The sequence below is a fragment of the Puma concolor genome, chromosome C1, assembly GCF_028749965.1.
Source record: "Puma concolor isolate L17-30 chromosome C1, mPumCon1.1.hap2, whole genome shotgun sequence".
NCBI classification, from domain to species: Eukaryota; Metazoa; Chordata; class Mammalia; order Carnivora; family Felidae; genus Puma; species Puma concolor.
In genome coordinates, this window is record NC_141674.1 from 153745766 (window position 1) to 153764703 (window position 18938).

At 39.5% G+C, this 18938-nt stretch overlaps 1 pseudogene; it reads right to left on the bottom strand.

The window, feature by feature from the left end:
- Nucleotides 1–609: 609 nt before the first annotated feature.
- On the bottom strand, nucleotides 610–7096 carry LOC147578506 (peptidyl-prolyl cis-trans isomerase A pseudogene; annotated as a pseudogene).
- Between the last annotated feature and the right edge of the window lie 11842 nt (nucleotides 7097–18938).

An 18938-nucleotide genomic window follows, 5' to 3' on the forward strand; every position in this document is an offset into this window, starting at 1 on the left:
ATATTTTTAAAACCAAACAAGCAACAACTTTAAGAAATTCGTAAGACAGTCTCTTAAATTGAAAAATAGGATGGACGAGAAATGAAATATTCAGTAATGTTCTTTTGCTCCAAATAATTTTTTTTAAGTATTTGTGGTTTGGGGAAAGTTGCAATAATTGCTTTACTGAAATAATTGCTTTACTTTGTTAAAAATCTGTACATTTATATTTTGATATTTCTAAAAGTGATGTATATAATGCATATGATTAGATTCCATTAATAATAAAATCTAAAGGAAATCTACTCAAGTATAAAAGCTTTACAGTTGTTTTCTAAATGATAATGTCTTGAAGATTCTGAGTTATGTCAAATATCCTGAAATTGTAGATCAACGATATGAATATTCAATTAACATTTGTGATGATGAGATATGGCCTAACTGTATCCTGCAATAGCACCAGGTGTTTGAACATATATGGACAAAAAAATCAGATATAATATAAAATGATATTTAAAGTATTAATATAAATATAATATGAAATAATAGAAAATAGTAAAATTGGAGTCTACAATCCAGTTCCTCCACTTTATTATTATTATTATTATCATTGCTTAGTTTTTATTTCATAGTCATAAACTTAACTCTGCAATCCAGGTAGATGTGGAGGGGAGTAAGGAAAATATGGAACCCATAGAACTCCAGCAACAGCACAAAGATTATAGGATATTTTGAGCGTATGGGGGGGGGGGAGGGGTGGTCTCCTGAGCTGTAGAAGGAACGGTCTGGTGGTTAACATAACACAAGTCAAATTTATTAAATTTGTCACAGTCAGCCCTGGTGATCTTGCTGGTCTTGCCATTCCTGGACCCAAAGCGTTCCATGGCTTCCTTAATATCCACGCCGTCTTACACCTTACCAAAGGCCACGTGCTTGCCCTCCAACCACTCAGTCCTGGCAGATGAAAAATTGGGAACCATTTTTATCGGGTCCAGCATTTGCCATGGACAAGGTGCCAGGACCCGTGTGCTTCAGGATGAAATTCTCATCATCAAATTTCTCCCCATAGGTAGACTTGCCACCAGGGCTCTTAGGGTGTGTGAGGTCACCACCCTGGCACATAAATCCCAGAAAAATCCTGTGAAAGCAGGAAGCTTTATAACCCGATCCTTTCTTCCCAGTGCTCGGTGCACAAAAGTTCTCTGCTGTCTTTGGAACTTTGGAAACAGCTAGGAGACTCTGCCCAAGGGGTCACTGTCCAGGACAACGTCTAAGAGCACGGGGGGATTGACCATGGCCGGGCAGCACGGGTGGTGGCAAAGTCAAGGCCCAGTTCCTTCACTTTGAAATTGAAGACCTCGAAGCCAGGTAATTTCTCTCATTCACTTTGACAAAATTATAAAATTCGCTGATGGAACAAAACTCAGCTTTTGCTGATGTTTACCACTAAAATGTGCCACCTCTGATTAAAGTACTGGGGTCAAAGAGTAAACTACTAATTAGTCCATGCTTTACTCAAAAATAATAACATTTTTTTAGAATTTTCTAATAAGAATTTCTTTAAACATAGTAGGCGTCAGTGGTAAGAAGTAAGAAACAAGAAGTAAGAGAAAGAAGCTTCTAGAAGAAGGAAAGGAAGGAGAAAGCAGAGGAAAATTTAATCTGCCTCAGTAGTTTGACCAATGCTGGGCCTCTCAAAAATTTAGCTTTGGGTCACTCAATTCAGACATTCTATCCATGATGCTAATTCAGTTAGAAACAATGATCGTCGGTGAGTGGAAAATCCTCAATATTGATTGAGACGGGATTTTTTTGAAGTGTTAAGTTTTATATCTAGTAAACATTGTAGAAGATAAGCTAATTTTGATGTGGGTAGATTGAATTAAAGTCCATAGGGGCTAGCATATTGAAAGAAAAATGAATTACCATATTTTGGAGGTTGTTTTCAGTTGGCAGTGGTGGAATTTGTAGCCACAGCAAAGACCCAGGGTAGGAGGGAGAAAAAGCACGATGTGAGATAGCATCTCCCAAACTAGCCCTATCGCAATAGATTCTGTTTCCAGCCTCTCTCTGACCCCAATGTTACCCTCAAATCCCACTCAGCTTCCATGCCGAGTTTTTTATTCTGCCGCTGTTTTCTCTCTACATAGTTTCTTTCCAAACCAACATCCACGTTCCACTCATCAACCACTGCTTTAGAAAGCTTCGGGCTGGATGGGCAGGCATCAAGTGCTGGCAGGTGGTGTAGCTGTTAGCCAGCCTTGTGTATCACAAGAGATCTGATGCTATCAAATTCCTTTTCCCCCAAAGACTAAAGAGAGCAAGCCTTTGTGAGCATGCAGGAGGGGGATGAAAACAGTTTGTCTCCTGAGCGGCCAGCCTTTGTCATATTACAAATGAAATCACTTTGGAAATTTAGAGAATTAATATCATAATGAAGACGGTAGTACCCATTAGGGTGGTCTAATGTTGCTCTGGAGAAATGTGATGGATGCCCAGTGGCTGCAAACCCTTATTTGCAGAGAGTCACCTCTGCAGTTGCCATTATTAGGAAGATGTCTGAAGCAAAGGATCAGACACAACCATTGCAAGATGAGATAGTGTTTGACTGGTTTCCAGGGAACCGAAGGATACAAGCTTAGTTGTACCTGTCACTATGGCTCCCAGCATTTTTCCCCCTTAATGTCTTTTTTAGCTGTAGGAAGTTTCTCTTTAAAGATTCAGTGCTTTGCTAATGGCATAAAGTGAGTAATGGGGAGCATATAAAAATGTTATATAGATTACAAATGGATTCGGTCTATTTTAAGACAATGTGTGCCAGCCCTAAAGGACAATTTTATTTGGCTTTAGTTTTCTCTTGAAAATAAATTTAGCCAAACATTCTGAAATGGACACACCACTGGCATCCTTACGTTCATTTAGTTTTCTATGTAAAGTATCACTGGCTTTCCATGGCAATATACGTGCCTACCCCAAATCTGATCTGCATTTGCTGCTCTTTTCTGCACTAAACCCTAGAATACAATACTTCCGGGAATTACCGTAAAATCTAATTGAATCATCGTTTCTGATACCCAAATGTCTCTACCTCTTGAACTGCTCTCCAGTGACATTGGTATACATAATAGGAAATGAGAGTTTTCCAAAACCCCATATCAATTCCAGATTAGATGAAAAAGAAGGATAATCTCCCTGAGAAAACTTTGGAATGGTGTAGAAGAAGGGAAAGGCTAAATATTTAAAGATTTCCTGGAAAGTAAGATTATCCCCATTTTTCTTCCAATTCACAGCTAGTCCTTTTGTGTCTCAGATCTGAATATAAATTCAATTTGTATTTCTTATTCCTGTGCCTGCCATTTACTGAGTAACATCTCTTCTCTGCAATGTTTTTCTTCCAATATCTCTCTCTTTTCAAAACAGGTTTATAATGTGTTGTTTGTTTGTTTGTTTGTTTGTTTTTTAATTTGAAACTGCTGACACCCAGTCATAATCAATAATCCAATATCTCTCCCTTTTCAAAATAGGTTTATAATGTGGTTTTTGTTTGTTTGTTTTTTGTTTTTTGTTTTTTAATTTGAAACTGCTGACACCCAGTTATGAAACTGACATAATCACCCAGGTTTTGGAAATCTTGGTCAATGATAAATGGAAACAACTCAGGAATGATTCCCAATTCTTTTCCCAACATGAACAAAAACAAAAGAGCTAAACTTATTTACTAACCAATTAGAGACCAAACTTGGACTATTCTAGGATTTGGTTCAGTGAATATCCAGGGTTTTTCTGTTGAGCTGCTTTTAATTTCCTGTTCTCTTCTGTATTCAAAACATTTTAGGACAGCCAGCCTAAAGGTCCAGTCAAATCTCTCTCATGTGAAATAATAAATGGGAAGCAAGGTTCAGCAAAAAGCTGAGCTAACTACTCTTTGGGTTGTCTCTGGTGCCTTTTGAAGGGGACACAATTAATTTAATTCATAAAGCCTTATTACCTTTACGAAACAGTAAATTCAATTTGCTCTCTAAACACAAAAACTTGCTGATCACCCATATGTAGCCTTCGCATGTTCGTGTTGGTGCATATTGTATTTCAAATCTGTATTTTATCGCATATCTTATTAGTCTTTAACTTTATCATGCATCTAAGTCAGTTTTCCCCGGCTATATTTAAGTCTCCTTAAAAACAATAAATATTTATCTTCACAGTACCTAGCCCCATGTTAGGCATATAGCAAGGACTCCATAAGTATGAGCTAAATGAAATCAAACTGGTGTAACCAGTAAATGCTATGAACTTCCTAAAACTCAATATAGGTAAACAAATCCTAAGTGTGGAAGGAAATGTATGTGGTCACTCTTCTGTACTGTTTTAAATTTCCTTCCAAACTGTGACATGCATATCCCGTAATAAAGATATCCATCCTCCCTAAAGCAAATAAAAGGGTCCTAATGAACGTAATGGACCCCACTAGCATTCAGACTCTGCAAACGCCAAATGTGATCTTGGACAGAGAGGAATCTAATGAAAACAATCACATTACACATAGCTCTTCCCTGCTCGGTGCTCAATAAGTGAGCAGCGGGCTCTCTGTGTCTAGCTTACAGAAAACAGGAGGTAGCAGTTTGCAAGGAGCAGTGTTTTAATGTGATTGGACTATAACAGACAATCTATTTACAGCGTGCTCTGGGGAGCTTATAAACAAATGTTGAGTAATTTCAGCCAGCAGTAATTACCCTTGCAGCTGACAAGGATAGCATGAGACTTTCTCCTTCACCTTCAGCCCAGTCCAGAAGGCAGTGCACAAAATGCCACTTCTAATTATTTCTGCATTTCTATGGCTAAAGACCAAAGTATGTTATTAGAGAACATTTTAGAAGCTTTTTAAAAGCTTATTTATTAGGACAATTAAAAGTCATCACTATGACAGCAAATAAAAGGTTCCATTCTCAGGAATGCAGTATCAGATGAGCCTCTGCCCACTCACCTTTCAAGCAATGCGGACTTGTTTTGTGTTGTCTATTGTTAAGAGTCAAGACCACAGCTCGGTAATAAAAAGGAATAGTATCTGGAATGCATTCGGTTTAATTCTGAGATGTGCCTTTTACTCTTTATGATTTTCAAGCCATTTAGAGCATATAGCTGAAGTTATTTCTCAAATGGCACAGAATTTTGAAATGTGTGTGTCTGTGTGTGTGTGTGCGTGCGTGTGTTCTGTGATTACAGATGCTATCGGTGATAAAATGCATGTGGTCCTACTGTCTCCCCACTTGTACCTCTCACAGATTTTTAAAGGATTTTTATCTGGAGAGGTCACTCATGTTGCATCAGTGTGACATAGACGTTAAAAATTCAAAGATCTAAAAATAAACCTTCGGCAGATAAGCTTCTCACGGAGGACTGAAGGAGTAAAACAATTATGCAGAGCAATCACCCTGAGCGTTTGTAATTAACAATCAAATTACTTCCCAGAAGTGTCCAACAAGAGAACTTTTGTTGAACATTTCTATACGTGCCAAACTACCCCAAAGTAATTGGGGAAATCAGTGAACTGTGGTATGTGCTGGTTCTCAAACACCACGGCCAGTTTGGCGTTCACCGAGCTTCTGTCCGCCTCAGTAAGTTCAGTTCAGAGCCCTACTATAGGAATTGACAGCCGATATCTCATCCCGCAAAGTATATTATTTACATTTTTGATACGTTACATTACATTACATTCTGTCATGTTGCATTTCATCAACAAGGGATAGAATGTTGCATAACTTCATATGACATGATGACAGATCTCTCTCTCTCTCTCTCTCTCTCACTGTGTCACACACACACACACACCACAAAACTTTTAGGTCAGAATTGTGGGTCTGAGGAAATGCTTTTGGATTTTGGCCTTGAAAGGATCCTAGGAGTATTTCAAGGATAACGAATGCCACGGGTCTGTCGTGACAATAACATCATATTGCCCTGAACAGTGATGCCTGAGCTTATTCGATATATATTTTGCCACCTGTTTGTAAATATTCTTAAATGAGTCGTTACGATGCACAGCGGACTGCAAAAACCCAGGTTCTGAACGTTAAACAACAATATGCTGAAACTCAACCTCCTTGAAAGAAACACCAAAAAAATCAGATTACGGACTTTAACAATACACCATTAGATGCACGTGCCTACCACTGCTCTGCTCTCACTGCCGAGACGCGGTTGGCAGACGGACAATAATTTGTCCTTGTTCTTGAGACTGGCAGGTGTCACTTTGGCCAGTGTGGGATGTGAGTGACAGATATTTTACAGCCGAAGAAATGAGAATGCAGAAATTCAAGAGCACCTCTGGGATTTCCCTGGTCATTTGTGGGCAGCGCGAGGGCAGAGCAGGCCTCTGTGCTAACGCAGGAGCCCTTGCGTCTGCTGCGGGCTGCCGCCCGTCCACGGCATTTTAAATAATATTTCTATTAACAAAGGTGTGTTTCTGCTTTGATGGAAGCGTGCAGAGTGCGGCTTTCTAGGCTGTTCATTGTATACCAAACTGCTCTAATTGCTTTCCTGTGCTTTATTCAGAGATCTAGTAAAAAGCTGATTTCAGTGTGAAATTGCTTACAGATTTAGCAGTTTTGAACATGCAGGTTTTCACAGGCATTCATGTAATTTATCAAAAGCTGGAAGTTTGTTTTCCTCCTCTACCCAGAAGTGTCAAATTATTTCAGTTTTACAAAAAAGAGAGGAAAAACTTCTCCTTGGAAAGGAGGTGGTAATGGTAGGAAATAACAACGGCGACAACAGCAGAATATGCAACACAAAAGCAAAAATGAGACTATGTCTCTTCTACCTGGAGAGAATCAGGAGCTTATGTTTTATGTTCTCTTGTGTTCGATGCAATTTTTGTATATGCTAAGGAGAAATTACACATTTGAATGACAATGTAAAAAGAAAAAATAGCTGTGAAGCTTCAAACACATCTACACTGTACTTTTAAATATGAATTTTTAGGGTCACCTTTCCCTGTGAGATAAAAGAAAAAGTTTTGAAAAGTATAATTATCCAAACACATTAATATGTAAACTTAGTGGTGTTTGAGAGTTATAACAAAAAAAAAAATGGTTAAAATCAGCAGACCATCTAAAAATTGTCCAAAATTTACAGGCAATATATTCAAGATGGTAAGGCGAAAATCACTTCCTTTAAAAACGTGACACAAACCTCTAAATGTACTTATTTTCCAATGCCGTTTCTGGTATGCAGATCACAAAGAAAGGGACTTCTCTTGTCCTAAGTCTGAGTCCTCCCTGACATTTACATACCATAAACACAATATTTGAATCATCCTTTTTCCTAAGATTATAACGGTTATACTAAGATATGCCCTTGTCCATTACACTTGCAGAACTCATGGGCGTTCACTCAAACACAACTGATGTAGAGAGGATACATTTCTACAAGTCAAAATTTCTAAATTTTGTGACTGCTTAAAAGAATTATTATATGCAATGATATACAAGCAACATGAATACTAAGCTTTAGTTACAAGGATAGTTATCTGCCTTCATTTTCCATTAATTTCCTCCAGACCACTGCTGAAATATTACCTTGCAAAATGAAAATGAAAACCATATGTTGATTAGGGAAAACGTTAACGTCACAGTACTTTTCAACATCCACTGAAAGAGTTAACACGGAAACTATCTCCAAAGAGAAAGAAGATACATTTATTGAGATTGATGTTAGAATATGTTGTTTTGTATCATTTGCCAAATGTTTCGTTTTAAAATAATCACTTACGTTAAATAAATTGAAGCATGCATGAAAACAACATGATATGATGTTAGTAGCGTACCACAATTTTAGGAACAGATATAAGATTTTCCCCTAGGAACGGAATAAAGCCTCTACATAAAAACCAATAACATGCTGAAAAACATACAGTCGCCATTACTTTTTTCTCTACTTACTAATGAAAAGATAAATTGTTCTCCTTTGGAAATCAAATATTTCTCTAACCACCGTGTTTCTTTAATTAAACTGTATTCTTTATAGTGATCAAATATAATTAGCAGTAACAAGTATTTAATGAAAACAAACTGCTACTCCCAAACCTTTACTACATGTTTTGTTTAAATTCCATAGATGCTCCAAGGAACACTGTATCTCTACCACAAGCACAAATTCATGCCACCTCCCCATTCTGCCCACCCCCGTTTGCCAGGAACCTTTAAAACAAGAGAAACAACAACAGCAACAACAACTTCTGTAATTCCAAGACTTTAGTTCAAATTAAATCCTGCCCCTCAGCTCAAAGCGGCTCTTGCAAAGAAGCTTACCACTTAGCACTTCAAATATTTTATACATTTTTTTTTTTCCTTCAAAAATCCCATTTGGTAGCATCATATAATAAAGCATTACCCTGGTATCTTTGATTATTAGCAAGTGACCAAAATAAGAAGAAAAGTGCCCACGCTGGACTCATTGAAAGCTAGGTGCTATAGCAAGTCTTCTGTAATTAATTGTGAGTGAAAGGGGGTTTGGTTTTGCAGCCTCGTAAAACTTTTCCCACATGGCTGAACCCACGGTCAGAAGACGTTAGGCAACATTAACTGCCTGCACATTTCTGCAAGGCTCTCGAGGAACAGCTAGGCGCTGGGGCTCCAATCCTGAGAACCTTGGGACATAAGACATCAGCGTCTACCTTTCATCTTCACCGAGATTTGGAGTGGGTTCAGACCACAGAGGCTCCGTAATTCTCACTAATTCATTTGCTTTCCTGATTCACTTGGCTTGGGATAACCTGAGAATGATAATGAACCTGTGAGAGGAGCTCTTAGTCCCTTGCCTTTGAATGTGCTCGGCATGGATCTAGGGCTTTCTGTGAATCTTGCAAGAGGAAAAGAATCTTATTAGCACTGATTGCTAGTCGTAAGGTTTCCTCTAAAAATTGCTCTTGTGTTTTAACTCTTGCTCGCTTCCTGCAAAGCAGAACAGTGGTGGGGGTGGGGGTGGGGGTGGGGAGGGTTAGATTCTTTATGCAGATGATGTATGTTTCTGGATGCTAGGGTGGTATTTTGGGGGTGTGATTTAAATCAAATCTTAGCAGCTGGTTTTTTGTTATTTCCCAAAAAGCAACCTCGGTGTTTCCTACTCTTTACTGCAACTAACACCAAGTGCTTCTGTCATTTTCCATAGGTAAACGCGCTCTTGTAACAGAGAGGTAAAGTTTTTTTGAGGAACACCCAAGGCCTCTTTTAAAAAAAAAAAAATCATTTTCAGGCTTCATTTACACAAGAGTTGTCAAGTTCACAGGCATTTCCCGTGGTTTTGGAATTCTGTTGAATCGGCACTCTTCGCTTTTACAATTAGTGTGTTGTGGGCCTTTAACTTCCACCTAGGTAAGAATTTGTGCTTGAGATGAAAAAGTCAATAAATGAACTGGACAAAGTGGTGTGTTTTAGCGAAGCAATAAAAAGGGCAATTTGGGTCTACTAGTCTAACGGAAGGTGATCATTCTTTAGATCTTGAGATACTAAACTACTGACCAAATTATTCCCTTGTTCGGTTGTAATTGTTCCTGCACATTGCGGTTGCACAGACCCTCCCAGGCCACAGGCCAACCGAAGTTATATGCAGCAGTTGCGATGAAATGGATGCACCCAGGGGCAGAAGAGGGCTTGACTCAAGAATTAGAAAGGGATCTTGCTGGCAGAGTTGAGTGCTAACACACTCTGGTACTTTACAAAAGGTGTGTAACCTCTGAGGTCGTGTGCTTATCCCCCATGTGGGGACTCTCTTATCAAGATTTTAAATTTCCTCCACAATCCGAGTGAGCAGAGCAACCCGTGACATCCATATGGAATTAGTAATTGGGTCGCAGGGATGGTGGTCCACAAACCTAAGCTCTAAGTCCTCACCACGTTTTGAGCAGGTGGAATACCTCTTGCTAAAACAGGGGAGAGCTTTACAGCCCACACAGTCCAACTCCAGGGATTTTAAAGATGAGAAAACTCAGGACCAAGACGGTTGGGAGATCCGTCCAAGGTCAAGCAGCTGTTTGGTGGTAGAGGTAGGAAGAAAATTCAGTGTTCAGATCGCAAGTCCATTGCTGTCTCAGACTATGCACAAAGAGTGCTAAAATTTCCATACAAATGTCTTGACATTACAGTGCACATGTTCAAGGGCTTCATGCTAATGGGAAATATTTCAAGCAGGAAACTGTTCTCCTAAACCACACCACTGCTCCTCTCCATTGACTTCCTATTGCCTGACACCATTTGCTTTGTTTCAGTTTTGACTCTTTCCAAGGACACTCCCTTTTATTTCTTCCCAACCAGAGAATGCCTCCACTGATGAACAAGTTGACATCACTGGAGAGTAAATTGTCAACATTTCCTTTCTCTGTGCTATCACACTATTCCCCTCTCCTGGTTTCTCTCAGTATTGGGACTGTTCTTTTTTCTGGCTAATACTGGGTGAATCTTTACTAAAGTAATAATTTATTTACAATTTATTTCTAATTCCCTGAAACCGCTTGTTCAGTGCAATTTCACAAAATGTGTGGTTAGAAAGATACGCAGTTTGAAAAATACTTATGAAAAACACATAAATGCTTCTATCAAGGAAATGTGATCGTTTCAAAGAAAGTACAACAGTGAATAAGAACATGGGTTTGGGAGCTGACAAATCTGAGCTAAATCCCTAGCTCCTGTACTTACTATGACCTTAAGCCTCAATTTTCTCTTTTAAAACAGACGAAGCTTGTAAAGTCTTGCCAAAATGGCTAGCACACCATAGGCTCTCAACAAATCTTAGCTGTTGTTGTTGCTGTAAGAACATTATTAAGTGACATTATTATTCTATTGGTATAAATAACGAAAGAAAAGATGCATGTATGAAGCTTTGCAAAGTTACAGTTATTTAGGGTTGAATGGATCAGGGAGTTGTCCTAGAGAGAGAGGAGGGGAATAAAAGTGAAAACCTAATTCAAGTGCTCCAGGTTGAGAGGCTGAAAGTGATGACATCACTTGTCACACCCTAAAGGGGAGAGCAATAGAAAGCTATCTAGGGAGGCAACTTAGGTGGCCTGGGCAACCATGAATTTGCTTATCAACCTCTAGGGAAAGCAGCAAAACCAGAGAGAGCTGAGGAGAGAGCCAAGAATGGACCCAAACCAGGACCCAGATTCTCTCTTGGGCCCAGAAGAGAAAGTCAAGGGTAGAAGTCAGGAGCAAGCCAGCTTACCAAGCAATCTCTTGTTATATTTTCATATAACATAGAGTTAGAATTGCATCAAGAGAAATACTAGCAGCCACAGATATGGAGATTCCTCAGAAGAACATGGCCATGAACCCTTCTGAGGATCAGCAGTCAAGAGCTTCCCAAGTGAACCCAGGCAGCTGTCACTGGCCTTTGTGAAGGCCATGGTGACTCTGAAACAAAGAATTTTAGAAGAGGAAGTTTGGGGTGATGGTCATGAGAGGAAAAACGATGTGTGTGCTTAAATGTGGACAACTGAGGGGGTACTGGGAGCAACCAGTAGAAGTGAGCAACTAAGGAGACTATATGACTGAAACTTAGCAGGAAGTCCAGAAAATTATTCAGGAAAATCAAGGACACGAACATTTGTTAAGCATCCACTGTATGCTGCTCATTTTTACTTAATCCTATTTATCCCATGCAAAAACGTTATTAGCTCTACTTTTTAGAGGCATAAACTTAGGGTACAAGAGGTAAAAACTGTATCCAAGATCATATAGCTAATAAAAGGGAGAACCATCGAGAATTAAAATGGATATCTTTCTGATATCAAAGCTCCTTTTCCATCCATCCCTGATGCTTAAAATTGAAGCCATGAGAATGTGCAAGTTCTCTGAGGGACAAAAAAAAAAAAAAAAAATGTAGGCAAGAGTCAAAGAAGTCAAGTAAGTGTTTAATGCTACAGTGATTTCAGGAATTAGGACTGATAACACACTGTTGGATTTGGCAATTAGGAAGACACTGGTGACCTTGGGAAAAGGAGTTCCTGTAAAGTGATGAGGCTGGAAGCCAGACTGTCAGTGAAGGGATGGTGAGGGAATGATGGCTGGAATTGTAAATTGCTCTCTGGAGAAACTTGGCAGTAAAAGTGTAGTAACTCTGAAGAGTACTATGAGCTGGAGACATCGTTTCCTTTTGTTAGGGAAGACATAAAAATATTTGTGGGCAGTGGTGATAGAGCTACTAGAAATCAATGCTCATTCAGAAGAATCAGGAAATAATTACAAAGCACAGATACATAAGAGGAAAAGGAAAGCTCTGGCTCATTAAATTGTCCTTACATGATAGGATGCAAAGAAAAAAGAGCTAAAAATATATGGACTTATTGGGGTGATAAGAAGGATACAAGAACAAAGGTATTTTGGAAGTTTGCGTAAGACAGGAAGTAGGAAAACTTGTGTCAGATAACTGTGATCAAGCAAGTAGGAATCAAAGGTATTTGCTGTAAGTCAGATGTCTTGAAGAGGATCTGAGGGCTGGAAGACGGTGAATGGATGGATGGATAGATGGATGGATGGACGGACAACAGAAGAAAATCTAGAGGCACGCTTTGGTTAGTTAGTGTCAAAGGAAGGGATGCACCGAATAGGTAGAATCTCATTATTAAGTGAATTTGGAGTTTTGAATAACCCCAAAGTGTGTTGAAAGTGGATAGGTCAGAGCCATTATAAACTGACCCTACAGGGTCATCACAGTCCACCTTATAAAGAGATCCTACTGCAGCCCCTGTGGGAGACAAGACACGCTGATTATACAAGTGGCATCAATCTCTTTTCTTTGAGATGTGGTGTTTAATATGTTGCATTGAAACCAGAACAGATAAAACAAATCTGCAACCGCTTTCTCCCACCATATGCAGAGTAAAAGAGCCAATGCATCTCTTTCATGGCAGAATATAGCAGACTTTATCTTTGTGCTTACCCTCCACTGTTAAAACGAAAGCCTATTGGTAAATCTAAATATATTAGAGAAACAATGACATTTTGCAGGACCCACTGGGCATTTATAAAATCTTGACCACAGTGAATAGTAGATACCTCCCTTGAAAGGCAGGAAAACCTGGCTAATGTGTCAGCTTATCTATTAAAGAGATGTGGCAGCACAAAGATCTATTTCCTTTTTCTTTATCCTTAAAAATCTATTACAAATCAATTTCCCTTTATTGATAGCGTATTCTCTAACAACTCAGTCAACATCCAAAGTACATACTTAAAAGAGATAAGAAAAAAAATGACCTTTTATCGGTCTGTAACACTGAGTTGCTTGAATTCTGAAATTCAAATCCAACTTTAGGAAAAGGAAAAACAAAAAGCTCTTTCTCGGCATTGATGCCATTTATTCTGATGCAGTTTGGATTTCATAAGATTCTGTTAGTCTAAAATTCTAGACACATCTATGAATTCAGGCGATTTTAAAAACGCCTCTACAGAGGCACATGTTGATTTAGGAAGTGCCCACATGACAGTAAAACAACCAATCAATTCAGCGAAAAAAAAATCAATTGATTCAATAAAAACATCAAACAGGCTGTTTGCTGTCATGAAGATCAAACTACTGTTTGACAGAACTTTTACTTTTTAATCGATGGTATTGATGTCCATCAACACAGTCTTAAGTTGACCAGACCATGTGCCCCTTACAAAAAAGGTCCAAGTTGCTGATTGTGAAGTTATTTCCGTAAAAGAGCACAGATGAAAACCTCAACTTGAGGCCAGGATTTCAACTTTCACTTTGCAGCTCTTCCCATCACATCCATTTTTTTTTTTTTTTTTTCTTAATAACCTCCTTCAGGAAGAAATTTGTTTTGGAATGCGGTGCTGCTTATTATGTAGCACAATGTTCCTCAAACAATGACGCCACCATACTGAACAGCATCTTGTGTTTTCACCCCTAAAACAGAGGTAATAGATTTTAGCCTTCCTTTCTCTGTATGCATCGTTCGTCTCTCTTGGCTGGTATCTCTGGAATTTGTAGCATATCCATCATTATCTAACTGCCAACTGTTTTCAGAGGAGCTGTTGCTTTAAGCTCATTATTTCCTCCGATTGGAGAATCTGCAGAGCCTCTTTCTACAACACACAGCAGCCAGCATGGTACATGTGTACAGATGAATGGTCGGGTTTGTCCTTCAGAGACTCTTTGTACCCAGCTTTGCCCCAGAACTGCAGCGAGTAATGAGCAGCAAATGCATACTCATGTGCCTTAAAAGTGTACAGTGAACCCGTTAAAAACATTGCCAAAATAAAGACCACATTCCATAAATAAGCTGTTAATATGACCACATACTTCCACAGGGTCTCCTACTTACCTAAGAGTTTGGGGATTATCATGATTCTCCTGTAATTAGTTTCCACAAAACTTCCTTAAAGTCAAGTGTGGTTGATTGGGCAGGTGCCTTTCAAGGAGAGTTATATGAGCTACACTTTGGGAGATTTCCAACTAAATCTGAGAGTGGATGATGAAAGACCCAACATGCAGATTGTGGGAAAAGTAGGCAAAGACGCTATGAATGCTTTTAGTTTAAAGGTCTGTGAAATCATATCCCCAAGGCACCTGAGTTACAATCAGAGAAAAAGATGTGTGTTCCATGTCTTTCCCTATAACTCATTATTTAACAACCTAAGTTAGAGGCATAGATGTTTCAGAGTTTCTGAACACAATTTTCAGATTTTTAAGGACTGAATGGTATCTGGAAATATTGAAAATGTAAAACTTACTGTCCATACTGATCTCTACAGTCTTGGGGGAGGGGGTGTGAGATAACGGGGAGTAGATGTGGAAATAATTGCTAGGTAACCAAAATAAAGCATCTTTCCCTCCTTTTCCTTTAACATAGTTCGAAACAAATATAAGTAACACTCCACCATGATCAGATCCGGTCTTCTGCATTATGTGTTGGTGTCGTTTTCGCTAAAGCAAAGAAAAGCCAAGAGGATTAGTTATCTCAGCTGTAAATACCTGAGTTACAGAAACACAGCTAGAAAGCCATGGTTTCCTCCCCTCCCGCACTCTTTCCCATGGCTAAAATCAGCACGGCTCTACTGACGTCTAAAAGAAAAAGATGTATTGTCACTGACTCCTGCCATGCTAACACTCAAGTGTACCACCTCTAGTGATCTAGAGTCATTTTGGATCCTTAGTATTGATAACAATTGTTTATGCTCACGTGAGTGGATTAAAATCACTGTTACCATGAGAAACATGAATCTGCACCCAATGATTTTAGCAAGAATATTAAGAAAATCTGACATGAAAAATAAACAAACACCATAGGCCATGGGACATTAAGGCGTCAGAAAGGACAATCAGAAAATAACTATGTTTAAGGTCCCAGCAGGAGTAACGTCTGCTGATGCTAATGGTTATATACATTTCAGAACTGAAAGATGGAAACTTTTGGATTTTGTCACAATATATTTTAAAAATAGATCAATGAGAGATGCTCTTCTCTTGAAGGCCTTTCTGTGCTGCTTTACACGCAAATTTCTTTTGTGGATTCTGTTTATCCTCTGGCCAATTTTTTTTTAAGTCCAAAAGTAAGGACTGTTCCAATTTCCTAGGTTTGTTTGAAAGAACAAACAGGCTATAGTAGTTTAGCCACTTCATTCCATTTTTCTATGAAATCTAAAGACTGTGGACCAACTAAATCGTTCAATTGTAGAAAACATCTCACTTAGATGGTATACAAAGCAATGAGCAATTAAAGGTGTGTTAGAAACAATCCTTGTAAGTATGAATCGTTATGAAGATATCTATCTTCCATATTTTTAATTAAACATTTTATTAAGATAATTGTAGATTCACATGCAGTTGTGAAAAATAATACAGAAATATCTTTCCTCTATACTTCCCCCAATCTTTCCCAATGGTAACAGTTTGCAAAATTATAGTCTAGGGTTACAATCAGGATATTGTCATCGATGGACTCAACCCATCTTATTCATGTTTTCCCAGTTTTACTTAGACTCATTTGTGTGCCATTTGGCTTAAAGATTTCAATGTTCTAGTGTAAGAACCATTTTTATTAACCTTTGTCGTGGTATGTGATGGGTAGGTGTCATTTGGTGCCTCAATCTAAAGCTAGCTATCTCCCTGGTTCCATAAAATAAGCTAGTTAGTATGTTTGATAACATTTAATTTCAAGGACCAGTTTGCCACATGACAGTGAGGGTAGCAAAGTCTGAGACCAAGACAGATGTTAAACAAGAAAACATAAAAGCTTACAAGCAATATGGCTTGCTTTTCCCCCAAGAAACCGGGTGCTTTGAAGAACACTAAAAATAATATGAAATCGATCTTCAAGTTCACTCCTGTGTGCAGCAATGGGTTGATTTTTGTCATTATTTTTATTGAGTGCCCTCTGGGTACACAGTTCTATACGAGTCAAAGGAAATACAGTTTTATGGATAGAGACACATCTGGAGGACCTGAAGTCTTGAATTCGTGGTTGAGTCCTATTGCAGAACTCCAGAATATAATCACCAAATAGCACTTTTAATTTTCTCTTTCAGTTTCTCCACCCGTGAGTTAAAAATCGTAGGCTATGATAAAGCAGAAAGTTTGGCTACAGGAAAATCGAAAAGAATCATTCGGTTTAATTTTCTCCTTTGCTTTTAGAAGAACATTCTGTCCTCAGTCATAACAGGGGTATAACCTAACAGTTAAGTATTTACTATTTGCCACGTTCTGTGCTAGTCCAGTATATGTACTATCTGGTTTCATTACTACCACATCCCAAAGTTACCTAAAAGTTGGACACTATTTCCTTCTTTTTACAGATGACCGAACTGAGGCTTAGGTCATTTAACTTACTCAAGGCCAAGTAGCTGGCAAGGGACAAAGCTGGATGTGGAAATACAGTTTTACCACAGTATCCATGCCTTGCCCTTGCCAATTACATCATAAGGCTTCGCTTTCTACAGCCCATGTGCTCCATCGTGCACCGAGCCCAAAGGAAATATGACTTCTAGGATCTGTGTACGATTCTGTTCTGTGGCCAGTCATTGAGATTTCCCTATATCACAACCGCGCACGGAATCCGAGAAAGCTAACAATGTGAGAAACGCCCCCCGCTATTTCCCCATTTCTACCCAGAAAGGAAGCTAAGACTTTAAAAAAATGAAAATCAAATTTCTCAGGAGTAACGTGGATAACCCACCATTCTGAAGCAAAGTGGGAGTTACAGGGCCAGTTTAATTAAAAAAAAAAAAAAAAGGGGGGGGCACCTGGGTGGCGCAGTCGGTTAAGCGTCGGACTTCAGCCAGGTCACGATCTCGCGGTCCGTGAGTTCGAGCCCCGCGACAGGCTCTGGGCTGATGGCTCGGAGCCTGGAGCCTATTTCTGATTCTGTGTCTCCCTCTCTCTCTGCCCCTCCCCCGTTCATGCTCTGTCTCTCTCTGTCCCAAAAATAAATAAACGTTGAAAAAAAAATTCCTTAAAAAAAGAAAAAAAGATAAATAAATAAACAAATAACAACAACAACAAAACCCTAGTGGGTGGTAAGTCATTTGCATACCATTCGGTACCCAGCAGCAAGAGTGAAAGTGGAGTCTTGCCAGGAAAAGACCGGACCTGAACAGAACAGTAGGCACATGCATATCCTGTGCCTTAATACAGAAGCATTGAATTTATGAGTCCTCAGAGGCCTTTTAAAAGCTGGAACAAGAATCCAGAGCTGGTAGCCTTCAGAGGACACTGTGCAGAGAACAAAGCCCGGATGACATCAAATCGAGGGATCCCACCTCCCCTGAGGGGTGTAATAAATCCCAGAGAGCCACCCACGGTACCGAATGTATTTCTTTGGGCACATGCTTAAATATCTTCATTCTCAAGGCCTCACAATGACTGCCTAAAGCGCCTTCATTATAAAAGGAGGTAAGTACATTTCTGTCAGGCTCACAGACTGGTCGCCTGCAGCCCACAGTACTGAGAGTAAGTAGTCCACACAGCACGGGATGTTTGATGAGTAACTCAGCAGCAAACTGAACCTCGTGGCCGGAGCCTGCTGGTGTGCACGCCCCGTCGTACGGAGAGACAGATGGAGGTGATGAGTTGGGGATGGCTTCCAGTGCGGATGGGGTGCCGGAAAGGTGGCTTGTTAATAACACTGCTGCTCCGAGCAAGTTCTTGTCAGCAGTCAAAGTTTCAGGATCGCGGACTTGCGGCTTCTTGAAAATTGCCGCAGGACTGACATAATTCCGAGTGTAATTCCTGGTGTAGTTCCAATAAAAAATAAGAAAAGCCTTATAACACTCCAAAGGGCCGTGGCGAGGCCAGTGGTTACTGGCAACTGCTGCAATTTACATCCTCTAGCCTCGTAGTATTCCTACTGTTCAAGAATGAGATTTTTAGAGTTCATATTCACATTAACCAGGCCGTGTTTTCTTGACTTTTTGGTAAAAGCAAACAACTGACCCCAAAGCATTCTCTTTTTTGAGATCTTTTTCTAAAAAGGGTTCCAATGCATGCTGCGAAGAAATTTTTGATGTGAGAACAACCAGGCATGAGGCTTGTTGTAGGAGGAGCTCGTTTTTCAGACAAGATATTGGGCCAGAGTACCGAAATGTCTGCACAGGGGCAAGCGATCTTTATTAAAAATATGATTAATGCAAAACCAAATAGGAAGATTAATTTGAGCATTGTTGGAATTTGACAATGTAATTACACACAATGTAATTAGCTTTTTTCCCTCACACTGTCACAGATTACTCATACAAAATGAAGATATTCTTTTCTTTTCGAAAAATAAAGGTCATAATAAACACTCTAAATGTCTTTCTAGGGGCGCCTGGGTGGCGCAGTCGGTTAAGCGTCCGACTTCAGCCAGGTCACGATCTCGCGGTCCGTGAGTTCGAGCCCCGCGTCAGGCTCTGGGCTGATGGCTCAGAGCCTGGAGCCTGTTTCTGATTCTGTGTCTCCCTCTCTCTCTGCCCCTCCCCCGTTCATGCTCT